The 18423-nt window shown below is 48.3% G+C and overlaps 1 protein-coding gene across 2 annotated transcripts in view; it reads right to left on the bottom strand.

The window, feature by feature from the left end:
- The window catches only part of NDRG3 (NDRG family member 3), a 54582-nt gene extending 37395 nt beyond the window's left edge, over positions 1 to 17187 (bottom strand). For both annotated transcript variants that reach the window (XM_090151923.1, XM_031605644.2), the window contains exon 1: positions 17031 to 17187. The gene's annotated coding sequence lies outside the window, so the exon portion shown is untranslated. The remainder of the gene's footprint in view (positions 1 to 17030) is intronic.
- Between the last annotated feature and the right edge of the window lie 1236 nt (positions 17188 to 18423).

Genomic DNA, 18423 nt, shown 5'->3' with positions numbered 1-18423 from the left:
TGCCCAGCCTGCACCACCTGAAGGACAACCTCTTTGCTGTTAATGTCATTACTTCAACGTTATCGTTACTGCTTGCCACTGCCCCCTCCATCATTTCCAGCCTATGAATTAATTTCCGAGCAGAAAACACCCTTCTGTGCGTCACATTGAATTTTCAAGTCCTGCTCCTCCTCAGGCAGCTGGCCAACAGAACCAAGACGACTCAAATTAACACAGTTAAAGCCAGTAATGGATATGGGGCAACTAAGAATCAATTCAGGATGTAATTTCATTACTCATTTAATACAATTGTGAGTTGCGGCCAGAAGCGGTGCTCCTGCCCTCCATCCCTGAGCCAGGCTGAAACTCCTTCCTCTTCCCTTTGCCAGGCTGACAGCACAGAAACAAGGCGAGCTGCTCGCTCTGCAGGCTGTACCATTCTGGAGTAGTTTGCACCTGGATCAGTGACCTGACCGATGAAAATGCACCTTTGGCTCCTTGCACACCACATTTTTTTCTAAATCTGTCCTGCACAAAGACCAGTTGCAAAAAAAACCTGCATTTTTTGGCAGGGTTAGTGCTTGGTTTAATCACAGAGTCAACAACGTACGTGCCCATGGCACTACCAGCTGGTGCATGGGGAGGGAGAATGGCATGACTGCTGTTATGTATTTGGACAGCATATAAGGCAGAACTCAGCTTGCTAACCTGAGCTGCCTTGCTGCAGGGAACAAAATTTTCTTCTCAGCATTTCTGAACAGGGACAGCAAACCCTCAGCTCCCCATCCTGTCCTGCCCCACTGTCCCCATGCAGCCAGGACCCAGCCCTGCCCCATGTAGTGCTGTGCCTGCCCAACTGCAACGTGAGCAGGTAGAACACAGATGCTCTGCCATACCAGATTTCTGTTTAATAAGAAGGGAGTTTAATAAGTCTATCAGGAGATCATGAGAACATGAGGATCCACTCAAGGTACGTGGTAAGAACAGTGGGAATGGAGTGACAGTACAATCTGCCTCTCAGGAAAATTGTTAATTAAGCTCAAGTCATGTCACAGAACTGCGGACTCAACTGCCTTTTCAATCTGAGATAATCTGGGCTAAGAAAATGGTTTTTGTTTTCCCAGAGAAGAAAAACTTGAAATGCAAGATTATTAACATGCTGAGAAGAATGATAAGAAAGTCTCCAAGTTGTGCAGACTACAGACGTATGTATAGTTGGGCATGCCATATAAGTTTGCTTTGAAAGTGACATAGATTGCTCACAGTACTGTGTAATGAATGATCTCTGATGTCAGCTCCAAACCCTGCAGTCCAAGCTGACAGTCATGTATGTATAACATCGAGGACAGTCACTCACTACAGCCTTTGTGGTTCTCCCTCAACAAAAGTAGTCAGGGATATCTATGCATCAGCACCAGCATGGGCATTCATGTTACAAGGTCCTGAAGCAGACAGAAACTCTTTGATAAGGCAGTACTGTCTTATTTTGGAGATGGCTGAAAGATATGGGATGCAGCTACTCACCATATCTTTTCCAGCTCTGGCGAACACCCTTTCTCAGGAGCTCTGGGAGCACTCTGTAAATATCTGCATGAATACAGCCGAGCAGTATGATGTTCACTGTGATGTACCCATGCCAAACGCCGTCCAGTGACACTGAGCATTCAAAGACACAGTGACCCGCTTCTCAGGAGCAAACTGGGGCAGGGCTCATTACAATTGCACTTGTAGGAAGCGTTATTCCGTGTGAATGAATCTTTGAAGAGTATTACTGGAAGATCTGCTTTTAATTAGAACACACCACACCATTTGGCTGAACACTGTAGCGTGACAGAGAGCCAACTAGAGAACAGATGAGTTCACCCAACGGCCACTGTGTAAAACAGGCACTGAGGACTGGCAGAGCCAACACAGCCACCCAGTGAATTCTTGGAATCAGCAGCACCTCTGAAACCACCAGAGAAATCCCACAGCAGCGTGCTTTGTGACACAGACAGAGCATGGGAGCTGGAGCATCCATAGCAACAGCAGGTGGTTCTGCACTCATAGAAATGTCTGATGCTAAAACTCACCATAGAGAACAATTTAAAACCACATTTTCATTCTTGCTGAATTTGTAGAAGTTCACAGGGTTGTGCTTTTTTCTTAAAGTCAGGTTTGCTTTCTGTGATATGAGCAATGGAGTCACTGCTCCACGGTGGGAGCAGGAGCAAGGAGTGGGGATACAATGTCCCATTCAGGAGAACAAAGTTCAACTATTCCAAGCTTCAGGGGTAAATAACTTCAGGAGATTTGAAAAGTAATAGGACAAGAGGAACAGCCTCGGATTGCACAAGGGGAGATTCAGGTTGGACATTAGGAAGTAATTCTCAGAGAATGGTCAGGAGCTGGAATGGGCTGCCCAAGGAGGTGGTGGAATTAATGAGCCTGGAGGTGTTCAAGAAATGTTCAGATCTCGTATTGAGGGACGTGGTTTAGTGGGAGATATTGATGGTAGGTGGACAGTTGGACTGCAGGATCTTGGAAGTCTCCTCCAATGTTGGTGATTCTATGATTCTATATGTAAGTATAATAATGTAAGTTAAGGTGACTCCTATCAAATGGAATTTAGTCTTACATACCTGGGATACAGCAAAAACATTCCCCAGCATCAGCATTTAAGAAACCTTCACATCACAAAGCTTATTAATTTAAGGCATATTACTTAAAAACCATAAGATGATTTTAAAAAATACTACATAAGACATCATGCCATTAAAAACACTAAAAATAATGACATTTAGCCTGGAAATCCATGATACCATGTACACTCCAACTAGAACATCTAAATACTGCAAACAAAGCCCTGAACAAAACACAAAGACTTCTTTCTGAAGTAGCTGAAGATACCAATACAGGTGACTTCACTTCAGTACCCTGCTTCTGTGTGAGGCTGAGTCAACAGATGGGTTTCACATGTAACCCCCCGGGGGTCACCCAGCACTGCCTCCTTACACCAGGGAGGGGCAGCCTCAAAGCCTGAACGTTTGAAAACATCTAAGCATGTCAACACCAGCATGACACACCACTCTCATGAAGGAAATTATTTCCTTGCATTCAATAGGAATTTCCCTTGTTGCAGCTCCCACTGCAAATCCCTAAGAAGAGCCTGGTTTGTTTTCTCCAATGCCTTTTTATGTTGTGGAAGGTAGATGCACAAACAGTGAGATTTTTTTTACCTGAAAACATCATAGATCACATTAAAAAGAAAAGTGAAAGCCCAAAACAACAACTGCTACAGCCAGACATCAGCACTACTTAACATCTCACTTTCTAAAACTGGTTAATAAGTACCCAAGTCAGATACTCTGTGCTAAGGGCTGAGACGGAGCAGAAATTCATCTCCTGGTGGATTTTTCAGGCAGATGTTAATTTGTCAAAATAACAGGTTTAATATTAAAATTTGACTTCTCTCCTTCTGAACAATATTTAGCAGTTTCCAGAGTAACACCACAAAGAGCTGCTCTGGCTCTGTGCAGTGTAAGCTCGTCTCTGCCGGTGCAGCTCAGGAGCAGTGCCCAGGGAGAGCAATGGAACAGCACGCAGTGCTACCTCCTCCATGCTTCAAAGCACACTGCAGGTAAGTCTGAGTCTCTCAGATGCCGCTGAAGCTTTTTCCCCAGTGTACTAAAATGCTGCTCTCTTTCTGAACAAAGAGGTTATCACCGCCAGGACTTGTGCTGCTGACACCGGTAAGGAAGTCTTCCCCATGAAATCTAGTTGGGTGCCTTTCTCTCTGATGGTCACAGACATTATGAGTATGTTGCCTCTGAAACACATTCCAACATGACGATATCTAAAGTCAGTGCTCAGCACAAAGTAACACATGTGCCTAAACCAAAGCCTAACTCCTTTTCTGTGACACACGTCGACAGCTCTGAACAGAGACAAGTTCCCAGAAGCTGGTGCACGCTGTCCACAGAAGGACTTTCCCAGTGCTGAGCCCTCAGCAGAACAGCAAGGACTAAAGCACCCAACTCTACAAAAGCCTTTTCACAACTCTCTGCCAGCACTCACCTGGAGAGAAGGAGCAGGCATCCCCACATTTAATACTACCTCACTGCAACATTATGCACACATTTTTCCCATACTAACTTTTAGGCAGAATTTATATTGAAGACAGTGCTGATGCAGTCACCTTGGAAATAAAACGAGTGCCTCAGTTATTTCTGGATTTCTTCTAATCCAATCTCTCTGCCCATCCCCTGGCAGGCTCCATGCCTTACGTGTATGGAAAATGGCAGAAATTGTTCCCTACTCTCCCTCTGGTATTGCAATGCTACAGCCATGAATTCTAAAGAAACACTTAAAGATTTAAAACGTTCTAAAGAAAGGGCCTCCATACCACAAGATGCGATTAAGACTTTGTTAGTCAGGTGGTATTGTGCTATTAGCTGATGACAAATGCAACTGTAAACAATATCATATTAGTTTTAGCAAGCATCCTGGAACCAAAGCCTGGATTCTTTTCCAAACCTCCTTCACAGCAATCTAAGCTGATGAGTTTTAGCTGACTGCTGGAGAGGGTCTAAGAGTACACACAGACCTGAAAACAATCATTAGCAGTTAAGCCCTAGTAATCCAATTACTCTGGATCATGTGTAATACTTGAAAAGTAAAATGATAATAACCCATGTTATTACAGAGTGCCCCCTCAGCAACTCGGGCGCCTGGCTCAGTCTCCAGCAAAGACAAACCCTGCTCAGAACTGCAGCGCACTGCACGCATACACCAGCCTCCCCTGAGCTGCAGCCACAAGCTCACACTGCAGCCCAGCAAACAAGAGCCCTTAAAGTGGTGGGTTATTAAGGAATTGCCAAGAGACCCCATCACCACCATCCCCGCTCCAACAGACCCCATCACCCCGATCTCTACTCTTTATTAACCCTATTTCTTCTCTTTCAACCCCACAATATCTCCATGTTAGATCTGCAGATTGAGGTAGCATCTTTTGTTCAACTACTGGGAAAACAAACATACAAACAAAAAAACCCTTCTGGGACTGTAAGCGCTTCTCCAGGCCAGAAAGAAAAACGAAACTGAAGCGCAGCTCAAAGCACAGCTCACTCGAGCAGTCCAAGTTTTTGAGTGCACAGCAGCATCTCTCTTTACAATCAAGAGATGTTCAGCAAGACGCGCTGAATCAGAGCAAAATGGCCAGAAATTAACTTACACAGTGAATGTATGAACACAAAGACACAGGTAAAGAGCCACAAATGAACAACACCTGAACAGTAGACGTATGTCTTTTTAAAATGGCTGACGCCTTACAGATGACACAGTAAGAGCATAATGAAGGACACATCAGTCCACTTGTGCTGGAAGATTCCTTCAAACCAAAACCTTCGCCACAGCCTCTCCTATTCTAAATCCTACAGACCAGACCAAGAAATCACACTACTGCCATTGGTTGGTGTCATGCTGTTGCATTGTTTCTGTAGTAGTTCAAGCTGGAACAACCTGCCCAAACTGGAAGTGTGTGCCTCCATCCCTACTGACATTGTCAGATGAAGATGACACATCAGCTTTTACTCTTACAGAAGTTTTAATACTCCAGTAACAACCCCAAAGTAGTGTCCACAAGCAAGTTTTTTTTGTTTTGTTCCGCCCCCCCCCCCCCCCCCCCCAAGCACTTTGTTGAAAAGTTGCATTGATTTTGCACAGTGAAAAAATGATCCAAGGCATTGTTTCAGCCAGGCTTCACAGCTCTACTCTAACATTCAAAAGGATTTCTCTTATGAAAAGGGCTCTCGAGCTCAGCTTTGAAAGCAACTGGACAATGATCCGATGGAGTATTAACTGCCGAACAAATCAGCCTAAATGGAGGGAACTGCTCCAACAGATTAAAACCTCAACGCTCCCACTTCAAAAGTACCTCATTTGTTTGGAGCCTGTCACCCGCCACTTTCATTTGCTGGTCTTTTTTCACTGGAGAAGACAGAGAATAATCAGTTCATATTCACTCCATGCTGCTAAGACTTGTGTTCCCATTACAACCTGTTCAAAGAGACCTTAAGACTGGAGGGTTTCAGCTTATTAACCATTCTCTACAAGAAGCCTGTTGCACACCTCTCCCTTCCTGGCCTCCCTTTCCAGCAGCAGGAACAAGGAGACCAGCACCTGTGCAGAGTCACCACGTAGGCACTCTGTGGGTTCAAGCAGTGCAATGTCCCCTCACATTTCTTCTCATTCCATTCCTTTGCTCTTTCTTGTCACTTTTTTCTCTTTTTTTAGTTCTCTCATTCTCTACACCGAATTCGCCAGAATAAATATGTTGATAATGAGCTCCAGCATAGATCACACCCAACACTTTGCTGCATTACAGGCCCATTTTTCACACATTCTTGGGGAGATACATCAGAGTTCCTCTTCCAAAACATGCTGGAATACTTCCACACACCTTTATAAACACACAGACAACCCTCCCTGTAACGCCCTGCCTTCCCTACAATTCTCATTTCCTTACTGCATACAGATGAAAAAAAATACATCCCCTGAAGGAAAACTGTCTTTTCTAAAGCGAATTTTTAGAAATATCCTCTGAATTGTGAATATTGATAATTTATTTTATTAAATATTTTTAAATCTAAGTACTTCCTTGTTGACCTCAAGGTTTTTTCTTTGTTTTTAAAGAAGCTCTTTTGAATAGACGTTTTGCATTTCTATACGAGCAATACGTGGTTGGAGCCCACTGCACCACAGTCCTAAGAACCAACCCATGATATAAAAGCCCAGAAGAAAATTGCAGGTACAGCATTTTAAAATGAATTTGAGCAAACAGGCAACATAAACATTGCAGCAGCAGCTGCCCCGGAAAACATCTGCAAAGCAGCACATTTGGGGACTCCAAGAGAAGGCATTAAAACAAAGGTTCCTGCAGCACAGGCTGCGAAGCCTCTCTCTACTACTGGCTTTTCACTTGCAGCAGCCATAAAAACCTTACAGACCTTACATATCAAATACTTTCCTGATCTCCCTCCTGACCAGCAGTGTGTGGAGCAGGGACGGAAGCAATGTCCAGTAGCTGGGCAGTCCATGCACAGAGCAGATGAGAAGTCCTTGGCTTCTTTAAGAACTGTGCTTAAAGATGGGCATGTGGGAATCATTACAGGCTTGGACACTTCTTGTAAAAAAACAAACACAATCTGACTTGAGTAATTAATCTGTTTGTAGGCTTTACGCTGTTTTCCAGGAGCCCAGGTCCTGCTGCTCCCCCGGTGCTGCTCTCCACACAGCCCTGCCCCGTTGGTTTCACGCTGTGGCTGGGAGTGCTGCAAAGAACTGATCTGTGTAACTCCTTCGCCAACCACGCTGCGACTGGAAGGTGCCATTTCTTTGGCCATCTTTTAATTCTGCACGGAATAACTTCCATTTAACAAAGAGGCCAACACTTTCCATTGCTCCTCAATACTGGCATCCTCCTCCTGTTGAACACTCACCTCAGTTACAGTTTAAATGTTTTGGTTTTCCTTTAAATGAAGCTGTAATCAAGTGAAAAGACATTTCAGGACAAGAAACCTCTCCGCCCGCTGCCCGCCCGGCCCGGCAGGCTGCAGCCATCCCACAGGGACAAGGGCAGCAGCCAGCCTCTGCAGATCTGACAGCTCGGCCCTCGGGAAAGACGGCACTCATGGAAAAGCACTGATTGTGAAAGCTAGGCCTGGGCCCACGAGGCCACCTGGAATCCCCACAGCTGGGAAGGCCTCCGGTTTGAAACACAGCAGGAGCTCTGAGGGCTGTGATATACGATGGGATAGGAATGCCTCAGGCTTTGCTGAAGGAAGCACTTCAAGACTGTAACTCAAGTTCTGGAAGTCCTTCCTTATCAAAAGCTTTGGCAGCCCTAAGACTATACCCCCTTAAATCATTTTTAGGCCAACAAGATGACTGATGATGGCTTCTACATAAGCAGTTGATCTTAATGTGGAGGCATGATAAAAATAGCAGCACAAGTGTCATGTTTACCATCAATCCACAGACCGGGCTGACATCTGAAGGCTACAGATCTGAGAAAATGCTAATGCCTCACATCACAGCATCAAGCTAGAAAAGCAAGGTACCCGCATTACAGTGCTGCTCAGTTCAGGTGATTAATGCTTAGTGCCAAATTAAGCTTCCTGGCACGTGCTGTTTCAAGCCATTTTAATCTTTTCCCATCATTTACCCCCCAACAACCACTACTTACTGAAGAGCCAGACATACTCTGGAGACCTGCATTAAGGCCCAGCACCGCTTTGCTAAACAGATTTTATGACGTAATGACAGTGGTTATTACAGAATCACAGAATGGCCAGGGTTGGAAGGGACCTCAAGGATCACGAATCTCCAACCCCCTGCCACACGCAGGGCCACCAACCTCCACATTCAATACCAGCCCAGGCTGCCCAGGGCCCCATCCAACTGGCCTTGAACACCTCAGGGATGGACGGGGCATCCACAGCCTCTCTGGGCAGCTGTTCCAGCACCTCACCGCTCTCTCTGTAAAGAACTTCCCTGACATCCAACCTCAATCTTCCCTCCCTCAACTTGAAACCATTTCCCCTTGTCCTGCAGTTATCTCAAAGAGTTGATTCCCCTCCTGTTTGTAGGCTCCCTTTAGGTACTGAAGGCTGCAATGAGGTCACCCCTTCTTTTCTCCAGGCTGAACAAGCCCAGCTCCTTCAGCCTGTCCTCATAGGGGAGGTGCTCCAGTCTCCTGATCATTTTCGTGGCCCTCCTCTGGACCCTCTCCAACAGCTCCCTGTCTTTTTTGCTCCACATTTGGATGCAAAGCGTCCTTTGTGTGAAGTCATAAAGTCTCTCTCTTTTTTTTTTTTTTACTACAAATTTCTTCTAAGGTTACTATAACACACAATGAAATATATCTGATTTCTTAATTTTTCCTTTTTTTTTTTAAACAGCTGGCTTAAGCTTCTTCAATTTCAGCTTTCATTGTGAAGAAAACACTGTCTTTATTAAAGAAATATGAAGCAATTGAACTCAGAAGAAAAAACAGCATTTACCTCATGAAGGGCCAATGGAAAATGTACACTATCCTTCTACTACTGACAAGAAAAGCTAATGCTCAATGAATTCCTCTTTCGTTGGTCTGAGAAATCCCATGCAACACGACATTAAAAGCTGGCACTTCAAGGCTTTCCTAGGCTTGCTTGGCAACCTGAGTAAGACACATACCCACTCAATTCATCTCTGCCAGAGTTTAAGAGTCCTCCAGGAATTCTGCTCCCCATGTGAATAAAAAAGCAGGATTACAGACTTCTAAGAATCCTTTAGGGGCCACTGCATGGTCAGGAAAAGCTGTTATTAGCCAGGAAATATCATTTTCTAACACCTACAAACACTGCCAAAAATTGAACGCAGTCATGTGGAACAGGCAGCAGGCCTTCCTCCTGCGTAACCAGCCGGTGAGCTCTGCAAACTGTTCTAAAGACCCTTTTATACGGTGAGAGCGGCCCAGAATTACACTCGAAAACACTTTGGACTGTTGCTACCAGGCATGACAACAAAAGCTATTTCTCACAGTGTGAATCGAACTGCTGTCAGAAGGGCTCGATGCTCCCATCACACCAGTGAGGCTGCTGGTGTACGCATGGCCAGACAGCCCAGCACTGAGGCTGTTGCTTCCTGGATTTCAGAGGGCTGCTGAAGTACACGGGTACAGGAGTAATCCGCTTCAACAGCATCTGTCAGGCTGCCTAAAGTTTGGGAATCACTGCTGACACTCCTCTGCATTTGCAAACAGTTCGTGAAGACAAGAGGAGGACACACATCATACAAAGCAGTAATTCATATTCATCAGGCATGAGCAGGAAACAAAACAAAAACCTGACAGCAACAAGCATTTGGCGAGGGTCCAAGAAGTCTCCATCACTGTCTGGGTATGACTGCCCCAGGCCACAGAGCAGTGCGTATCCACACCTGCTCAGGTCTTTTTTTTTTCTTCTTCTTCTCCAAATCTTCCAGTCATCTCCCACAGTACAGTTCTTTTAGAGGGGAGGAATTTCTCATCTGGGAGCTGTGTTGCTCAGCCCTGCCCGTGCACCCCCAGCTCTCCAGCATGCACCACAGAACTGGGATGCTCCCCGAGGAGCACATGCCAGCAGAGGTGCCGGCCTCCCTACAGACACACAGGGCTCAGCAGCGGGGAGAGCTGCAGCACAGCCACTCACTGCCATGGCCACTGCCACTTCCCAAGGGACGCCTGCACAAGAAGCACACGTCTCAGACAGCACCTGCTGTAGGAGCAGATCCACAGTAACAATTAGTCAGCAACGACTTGCACAGCAGCCTGCACACATCCTCTTACCGCATGCAGTATGCCCAGACAAGTGCATATTCAACTACACTGAACAACCACAGCTAATGAAGTCCGTTTGGTTTTATGGCCCAGTAGTTTCTTTTTTGAAGATGTTCTCTATCTGCAAACACCACACTCAGATGTTTGGCATAAAAAGAACCCTTCTGGATGTCGGAACTAGACATACCAATGGCTGATGTCTTCTAGGCTTTACAATCCTGCAAAAGCAGACAGCTTTTGTGAGCAAAAGATGATCACACGAGGACTGAGTGCTTCCTGCAGGACAGCCTGCAGTGGGACTCGGACTTCATGCTCTTTGTGGCCCAGTAAAAGGTTTTCTGAGTTTCAGCTCCCCTAGAATCAGTCACTTTCCATCAGCACCCACCTCACACTGCCATCCCCAGGAGAGAACTGCCACAAACTTCAATGCCATTTACAATTTACAATTACAAATTTACAATTGCACAAACTAAGTGTTCAAAGGTAACAAATACTTGGGTGCTGCCCAGTGGGAGTCAGTTCCTGCTCCATGTGGTCAAAGGAATTTTTTTAAACCTTCACTATGAGGACAGGGCATGCCGCACTGCAGGCTTCCCAGGCTGGGCTAGCATCGTGTTGCTGGAGCACACCCCAACCCCTCCGTGATGGAAGCCCAACAACTTCTGGGCTTTTTCAATATTCCACTGAAAACAAATAAAAGTGACACTGGATCCTCCAACTAATCCAACTTGCTTCAGCTTCTCCTTGGTAGAAGCAGTAACCTGATATTCCTCACTAACTCATCCCCAGACCAACCTCCAGCCTCAGCTCTGCACAAATGTATTCATTTTGCTTGAAAACCACTCAGTTTTTGCAATTTAAACTTCTGTGTTATGATCTTCATGATAGGCCAGCAACTGAGAAAGCACAGATGACTACTGTAGATTACACCAACTCCTCTGTTAATCGTTCAATTTAAGGACAGACCAGTATGAAAGGGGCACCCAGTGCTACCAAGTGACAGATGTCACAATTCTAACCAGGGAAATCTGTTACAACGTGGTACTCGCAGCCTGACACCGGCCCATACAAGGTCTCATAAAAGAGACATCCTGATGGAGAGCCTTCTGAACAGCCCAGCCTGCCCCGTCTTTCTCCCTATGCCATAACATTTACTTTATGTAGGCAGTACGCACGGTGCAAAATGATTAAGAATACTTCAGCTTCTAACAATCCCAAGTGTACCAAAAATACTTATTATGGGTTGAAGGAACACTGACATTTAAAAACAAATGAATGTTTCCAACTACCTATTTATCTTAGATGTGCTGGTAATTGTTTTGTCCCAGGGCTGAGCATGTGGACATTTGCCTCACTGTCTGCCAGGCCATGGACAAGGCTCAGTGGCACTGTAAAGTGAGAGAAACAAGATCTCCCCAGCTTTCCTGAGCACATGAATAACTGCATTCAGTAACATTTCTGTCCTACCTCACGGAACAAAGCAGCTGACTTCATAACAGGATTTTGACAAAACCCACATCAGGCTGAGCTCCATCAAAACATGAAAGCTGGAGTGTGACAGGAGGGCTGAAGAGTCACTTCCCCAGCAGAGGAGCCCAACAGGAGCTGCAGGTACACACCAGGCAGTGCCTGAGCTGGCACAGGGAAAGCAGGCTTCAGCCACTCCTGAGCCCCGCCATCACCGCGTGGGAAATCAAACAGAACCACATCTCAGTCCTCCTGTTGAACAAAATGCACCAATCTAAGCCATACAGCTATTATTTAAGCAAGTCAAATTTCTCTTTTTCCCTGTGCAAAGGTAGGAACACCTACAGAAACTAAGAGAATGAAGTCCACACATCGGATGACAATTATACAAGCTCCCAACTGATTTACCTGAATGCACAAAACTCCTAGTTTGCTGCCGTTAAGAACTTCCAGGTAAGGATTCATGGTCAGCTTGTTTTTCTGCCCCATCACAGTGAAAAGTCCACAAAGCAGTCACAGAACCAATCTGATTGGCAGCTCGGTGTGATTCACACACCAAATCAGACCCATCTAACCACAGCATCGCGTTCACACCTACCTGAAACACACAGCACCCATCTGCACAGACACTGCCACTGCCTTCAGCCTACACTGCAGCTGAGCCTGGAGGGACACAACTACAGTCAGCAGCAGCAAGTACAGAAACATGCATTTGCCCAGCTGAATTGGTTCTAATCAAATCCACGTGTTCATACGCTATCAGTACATCAACACTAAATCAGCATTAAATTCTCATTTGTTGGGTTCATTTGCAGCCAGGCCTGCTGGCAGGCTCGATTCCTCACCCGGCAGCAGGAGGCAGCAGGCAGGGCTGTGAGGACAGGCATCTGCTTCTAGTAGTGACGAAACCGCAACACAAGATAACATCCAGATAGCTTTGCAGCCATAGGGTGGAGGGGAAAGCCCTCTCCTGTGCTAATAATGAGCTGAAAAACAGACGACAGGGTAGGGATAAGTGATCGATTTCCACATGGGAGGAAGACAGCCAGGAGCCTTTTGCAGTGCTGTGCTGTACCCTGCATTCCTAAATGGCCTGGAACAGGGGGCAAGGGGGGAAAAATCAGAGCCAGCCGAGGATGTCAGCTATTCCCACAGCAGAGATAAGGGCTGGCTGAAGAGCTGCAGAAAACCCGATGGGACTGAATAACGGGGAGATAAAACTATAGATGGAATTCCGTGAGAACAAAGCACACAGAAAAAAAAAACAATCCTAATTTTGCATGTTCTCCAAATTGGTGATTAATACCCAGAAACTCCTGCTGCAGTCATGACCGACCGATAAAACCATCAGCTCACACCCATCCAGCACTTCAGAAACCCCGATCTAGCGCTAGGGAATTATTTGGAAAGAGAAGGAATTAAAGCACCACACAAAGCTATAGCTTGCCTACGCCTTAAACCCAGGATGCAGCCTCCTCCTTCATTTGGAGGGGACACATCACAAGTATTTTAAATAGGAAACAGGGTTTGAAAAGATAAACAGTGAGGAATAATTGATTAGGCTAGGGCTTTTCTGCCTGGAAACACAGACTGCAGCAGTGACATACGACTGAGTCTGTAAAATCATCAGCTGCACAGAGAAGGTAAACAGATCAGTTGTTCGCTGTTTCCAAACAATAAAAAAGCTATGAGATATCAACTGAAGGTAGCAGCTGTTGAGTTCAAAATAAAAAACGCTGACGTGTTGAGCTCCTACAGTATTGTCTGTGCTCCAGAAGGCCTCCCCCAGGATGCCAGCAGCACTATACATTCAAATGGACCAGAGACACAGGCACGACTACAGAAGAAAAATGCATTAACTGTTACCTAAATACATGAAAATGACACTGCCCTCCGGACACCCTAGAGCTGATGAGGGGTAAGAGGGCTTAAGCAAACACCCATCTCACTTGTCCCGACCTCATGCTCTTTCCTAAGGTATCCCTTTCAGTCACTGCCAGGAAAGAATGGCAGAATAGGTGCTTTCACCTGGTCCTGCGGCTGTCCTTACACCACTAACATTGATTACATCTCCGGTATTCCTCAGCCCTTCGCTGAATTCATTCAATTTGCTTACCTGGCAAAAGCTGATGTGGGGAGTGGAGGACTTGGAGAGGCTGCCTGAACGCCCTGCTGGTTTGCCATGCTGAGCCCATTCAGGACAGCACCCAGCAAGTGCTGCAGGTGCTACAGGAGAGCAAGAACAGCACCAGCCCTCTTCCATGCCAACTAACCAACAGGATGGTTTAGGACGTACCATACAGCTTCACCTCCAAAGAACAGATGAAAAGAAGGAAGCAGATTGCTTATATTCTCTGTTCAACAGAAGAGCTATGATTCAGCTCTTGTGGGAAAAAAAATAAAGAGGAAACTAGTTTCACATTTTTTTTTAATTCAACTGGTACTTACGAATAGAAGAATCAGTCTGATTTATATATAACTGAATAGCAAAGGTTACTTTAAAATTAAACATTGCACCTACAGCCTCCAGCGTACGTACAGCAAGGAACGTGCTATGCCTCCAGTGAACTAAAACCTGTTGCAAATAGAGAAATGCATCCAAGCCTGGTGAGGACTGCAGCCAAAGGAAAGCCAAGTTATTCCTTCCCCTACTTCTGCAGCAGCAACTCGATCATTACGTTACCTGGTGCTACATGCACCACAGAAACCAAGGGGCTGCAACCAGGCAGAATAAAGTGATTCACTGGTAAAATTATGCTATTAAAAATCCTGCAAGCCCCATTTCTACTGTCGAATTTACGAGAAGTGAAGGCCAAGTGAGACTACTAGGATCTCCCACCAGCTCTGATCTGCACAGCAGAGGGCACACTCTCCCACAGCCATTCCCACACCAGCACCACGCTGCCATTGCCTTGCCCAGCATCTCACCACATGGCCAAACACTGAGGCTTCTGGGGCAAAAGCGCAGAATTTTATTATTCCTCCAAACCACATTCACATGAAAAACGAGAGCGCTGCGATGCATTAAGAGATAAACCCGACACATTTTCTTCAATGTTTTACAGAGAAGTAGGAAAAATGCTCCTCCAGTCTCCTCTCCCGATCAGGGGTTAAATCAGCTGTGACAATCACAGACACAAATAGCCTTAACCAAGCCTGTGCAAGTGTCCCACTGAGGCTTAAGAACCATAAGCAGCAGAGGCACGTGTGCTTCTATCCGAGGTGCAGATGGCAGATGATGAGCACAAGCTGAACCCTGAGCAGAGGGCTACGGTATCGCCCTGACTACAGCTACAGGAACAGGGCTCGCTGAGGGCCTGGCTTTCTCTTTTGCAGGAGATGAGAGCGGTGGCACCCCGGTGAGCTACTATTGGTGAGAAATACAATTAAGTACTTCAATTTAAAATCCGTGTTCTGCTGCACATGAAAACCAAATAAAAAACATTTAAAGTTGATTTGCTTTCTCAGGTTTTTTTTCTTTTTTTTTTTTTTTACTCAAGACCATATCATGGCCATCAGCAGCACTTTCTTCAACAGCATGCTATACCTGTACATCACAGCTGTGCTGTAACGTTCACCTTGAGCATGCAACAGAGGAATGGTTAGGAACAGAAACCATCCTGGCATAATCTTGCACAAAATTTTATACCTTTAAGAGAGCAAAGCATATGTTACACATAACTAAGCCTCTGAAGTACAAACGTATTGTTATGTTTTCCATTGAAGAAAGCTAAGGATCCTGCTATATGTGACCAATGTGAAGCACAACCTTCATACGGAAGCACTGGAGGATTTCTGAAGGTGATTTGAGATTAGGAAGACACAAATCAAAAGCATGCTTCTTAACTTCTATTTGTTTTTAATCTAAATATAAAATGAAAAGCTGAGGATATCATTAACATCTCCAATAATGCTGCTTGCAGTAGTTGTTTGACTCTCATTTTATCCAGCTCCCACATTTGCAAAGCCAAGCACCTCACTAACAGCCAGCTACAGCCCACGCTAAGCTCCTGCCCCCAGCAGCCGGCTTCAGCACGTTGTGGGCCTCAAACTAAGTCTCCATATCCCAAACAAATAAGAGTGGAACAGACATTCCCAGGCCCGAGTCTGCAATCCCAGCCCAACAATCCATGATCCAGATGAATCCTAAGGACTGCCTTGTTTCTTCAGCAACCTACCTGCAATTCTGTCCCATCTGAGCACGGATCTGCTCCCCTGGCCCCAGTCAGCTATTGGCCAGAAGAGCTCCAAGCTGACAGCACACAGCGCTCAGACTTTACATGACCCACCGACCTTTTACCACAGACCTATGGGCTGGGGCCAAACAAAGACTGATGGGTTTGGAAGAGTTTTGCCCTCTTCCTTCTACAGAAAAGGACAAGCAAAGCCACAATGACAAGCGCCCAAGTCCTGTCTGAGTCCAGGAGGCCCACAGACACACCTGACAGGGAGAGCTGGGTTCCGCCCAGCAGGGATCCCCAACTCCTCACCACTGATCCCGTGGCTGCGTGGCTCAGCTCCCCGCTCAGCCCTGGTGCTGCCGCAGCGCCGGTGCCACGAGCTGAGCATCTGTGCACGGGATCTGCATGGATAACTGCTGTAATGACACAGGTGTCTGACACGGCTGCACCGTTCCCAATCGCTCCCTGGGAATCACGTTAGGAACCAGACGAGCGGGTGTTTGCCCATAGCGACGGTGTCAGTCAGCTAAAGCTTTGTTGTTTTGTTTTTTTTCATCAACTTATTCCCTTCCCATTCGTACACTGACAAAATTGCACCGATTTTTTTTTTGCTAGGAAAAAAATAAAAAAAATAAAAAAAGGAAAAGAAATCAGCGGCCAACCGCTGCAGCCTCGGAGCGCCGAGCGAAAGGCGGCCGAGCGGAGCCCGCAGCCCCGGCTGTCATCACGGCGCCCGCCGCCGCCAGCGCCCGGGGACGTCCCGCAGCTTCTCCTCCTCCCGGCACAGCCCGCACACGGCGGACGGCCCCGCAACGCCGCCCGCGCGCCGCCGCTCGCCCTCCGTGCGGGACGCGCCGCTAACGGCCAGCCGGGACGGGCGGCCCCAGCCCCGGGGCCGCCGCTCCCCGCCGGCACGGCCCCCGCCCGCTCCCCGCCGCCCCGGCGGAGCCGCCGCCGCTCGGCACCCGCAGCCCCGCCGCCCCGGAGCGCTTCGGCACCCGGGCGGAGCGCGGGCCGGCCGCGCGGAACCCCGCGTCGCTCCCGACACGGACGGCCGCGGCGCTCACCTGGCCCGCAGGTACCTCCGCCTCCCCGGCCGCCGCGGCATGTGGGGCCGCTCTGCGCCTGCGCGCCGTGCCGCGGGACCGCGCGTGCGCACGGGCCGTGCAGGGCCGCGGGACTACAGGCGGGATGGCGGCCGCGCCGCGAGAAGGCGGCGGCGCCGTCGCAGGGTGGTTCCTCGGCGCCGCCTTCCGCCCGCAGCCCCGCCCCGCCCGGCGCCGAGGCGATGCTGGCTGTCGCTGGCTCGGTTCGGGCGGTCCTCGCGGCCTTTCCGTCCGGCACGGCGCCGGGCCCGGCCTGGAACGCGAGCGTGGGGGCCGGGGGCGGTGCGGGGACCCGGCACCCCTTGGCGTCCCCAAAACGCCCGGGTTTGTCCGGGCCGATTCGCCCGCGTTCCACGCGTGCGGTTCTGGCGAGGCGCGGCCGCCCCGGGCAGCCCGGCTGACGGCAGCGTCGTTCACCGCGAGCCGCCACCGCCCGGCGCCGCGTTCCTTCCGCAGCCGTGCCGGGTGGCGGCGGGCTCTGCTCGGCTCGGCTCGGCTCCGCTCCGCTCCGCACAGCGCGGCTGCCCGCCGTAACCTCGGCAGGACGCGCTCCGGGCGCTACAAACGCGGTGTCGCCCCGTGTGTTCCGGTTTCTGGTGCCACCCAGCGGTGCCGCTCCTCGGCTCCCAGCGGCTGGGAGCTGCGCCCGGCGTTGGGCCGCGGGGGAGGGGAGGCGCAGCGGAGCGGAGGGGCTGCGGGCGGCGATTCCCGCTGTGCTGCCGGCCGCTGCTGCGGTCAGCCGGCCCGCCGGGTGCTCGGTGCTCCCGGGCTCTCACGTCCTGCTGTAAGCCGCTGTGAAATCCTGCCGTCTCGCAGCGCTGCCTGCTGGGACTTGACCACATTCTCAGTTATCTCTGGCGATTTCCCACGCCATGTGCAGCCCGTGATTGCTGGGCGAGCCGTGGAGATAAGACAGGTAAAAGATCCTGCCAGAAACTCCATCTCTAGGCACTTGTCTCCAGCTGTTTCCCAGCACGTTTTCTTCAACTGGGCTAAGAAAAAATATGACTTTTGCCCATTACCTTGTAATTGTAGAACAATGGACTTATTGACACTCTTATTTCATATTGGCAATTTTTTTTTTCATATAAAAAACATGTAAAGAGAAGCATGCCTGCTGGCTGCTGACTTCTTACATGGGCCCCAAGTGTACCTCCAGCTCCCTGTGAGCACTCTGTGCATACCTGGGCTACCAGAAATGGGAGGAGAGGTACAGATCTGTGCAGGTGCTGTGCTTGGAGGTGTCTGCTGCCACTCCTTACATTTGTAGCTATTATGTGACCTAGGTTGGGTGGAGGTGGGAAGAGGTAAATTCCCCCCAGAAGGCTGTACTACCATTGTAACAGCTCTGCAG

The sequence above is a fragment of the Phasianus colchicus genome, chromosome 17 (genome assembly GCF_987193195.1).
Source record: "Phasianus colchicus chromosome 17, bPhaCol1.hap1.1, whole genome shotgun sequence".
NCBI lineage: Eukaryota > Metazoa > Chordata > Aves > Galliformes > Phasianidae > Phasianus > Phasianus colchicus.
This window is presented reverse-complemented; position numbering and strand designations above follow the sequence as displayed.